This window comes from Nipponia nippon, unplaced genomic scaffold (genome assembly GCF_047370975.1).
Source record: "Nipponia nippon isolate SJK-2023a ecotype South Korea unplaced genomic scaffold, ASM4737097v1 scaffold_1, whole genome shotgun sequence".
NCBI classification, from domain to species: domain Eukaryota; kingdom Metazoa; phylum Chordata; class Aves; order Pelecaniformes; family Threskiornithidae; genus Nipponia; species Nipponia nippon.
In genome coordinates this window covers 56,389,708-56,391,731 of record NW_028262290.1, presented here as the reverse complement: position 1 = coordinate 56,391,731, position 2,024 = coordinate 56,389,708, and positions in this window count along the sequence as shown.

Below are 2,024 nucleotides of genomic sequence, written 5' to 3'. Positions count from 1 at the left end.
TTAGCAATAAAGGAATACACAGAAAGAAACTGGTTGGCCACATACAGAAACACACACACAACACGAGAGCCTAAATATACAAAGGAAAAGCTAGAAGAAATAGATAATGGTTTTGGGGAAGAAAAAAAACCCTATAGTTATTTCTAAGTACCACCACACAGCAGAAGAGAGTGCCAGAAGAGCTGTATGACACTGAACTCTGCCTATACACGTCCCATGAGCCCTATGGAGTCACACCATTCTAAGATCTTTGCAATAAGAAGAAAATTTAAAAATACTTAAGCAATGAGAGTATATTAAAAACTTGGGTTTTGGCAGCCTTACATCTTAGATTTATTTGAAAGGGATCTGCTTTGTTCCTTGCAATGTCTTGTGTCCGATTTGCTATCTGAGTAGCGTAAACTTCAACGATGTCCTGCTTGGTGAGATGTCAGGCCAAGAGCACATGGCAAAACAAGTGTTTCTTTCGCAAAACCCAACAGACATTATAATCAGCAAAAATGTTACGTTGTGTGATCAACGCTCCTCTCCATGAGCACGAAGGAGCGCAGCGGCACAACGGCAGGTGGGGGAACCCCAATGCGGTACCCAGAGAAATGAGCCCCTCCCGGGGCTGCCCCATGACTGCCATCCGCCCATGGGCCAGGGGTGACACCTGTCACTGTGAGTTACGAGAGAAGCTCTCCAGAGCACCTAGAAAGGTGGGGTCACTGCCTCCAGGAGTATGGGACTCCTGGGACGCAGGGGAAGAGCATTTTGGGATTGCACAAGACTCACTACAGGATTTGTAGCAGAAGGACCAAAGGCAGGGAAGGGGAGGAGGATCAGGGCTGCTTGGGGATGAACAAAGATGGGGAAAAAGAGGGATAAGAAGATAAAAGGGGCCGGCGAGCTGCAAACAGGTTGCGGTCAGTACACTTGCCCGGCCGTGCCCTGCGGGTACCTCATCGCCACGGTCTGCCCTGTCCTCGTTAAACTCTTCTCCTGGGTGAGGGGGTCTCTGTGCTGCATGCATGGGGATGTAAGTGCCAGTCGCCGGAGAGGGGACCACAGGTCACAGGGGCCTGTGCGCCTCAGGTGCCCGTGGCTGGAAAGACCGGAGCACGTGCGCGTTCCGTGGGCCTGTGTGTCAATCTGCGATCGCCAGCAAACATCAAGGCAGACCAGCCAGCCAGCAGGATGAGAGCGGGGAGCCAGGGATCAAAGCAGCCATAATTTTGGGATGGATACTGGAGAGACCATAGATATGTTATTAGAGATACAAGCAGGTGTTCTGATATTCATTTTTTAAGTACTAGATGTGAAATCCATTAAAGGTACTAAAAGCAAGCCAGGAACCCTAAGAAATGACAGGAAAGCAACGTCACATTATGGCCACTGTACTCACTCTCTCTGCACGGTATCAATGCTTCTGAAATTTAGGAGCAACAAGTGCCTGTGGGGAGAAACAAAACAAAACAAACAAACACAAAACCCCCAAAACCAAACCCCTAAAACAAAGCCACTAAACAAACGAGACTAGGGATTTGTATAATTTCTTACTGTACACATGCCCTTTTTTGCTTCCCTTTAAGTTCAGTGATTCACAATTCTATCCCGAAGGACAGTGATAAAACTGGCTGATGCTTTACCTGGAGAAGATTCCTAGACAGACAAGTTTTCAAAGCATGTTCTTAAGTATTCTAAAGCCCTTAGATAGGTGATGGTTTGCTGGTATCCAGACCTCGGTGAAATAAAAGCCCCCCAAATAAATGGTTATTTTTCTTGCAAAACGGAGTAAGACTAAATAAACAACCTTCCAAAATGATTAGATTTCTGTCAGAAAGAACATTTTGACTATTAGTAAAATTATATTTTATTGATTTATGTAAATACTTAAAAGGCAACTACAATTTTAGTTTTTGAAAAAACTGCTGAAGATTTAATAATTCTCTGTATTATTTCGTTCATCTCGATCAGTAACTTTTATACTATGCTTCCTGGTAACATGTGCCCTGAGAAAATAATGAGAAAGAAAACACATG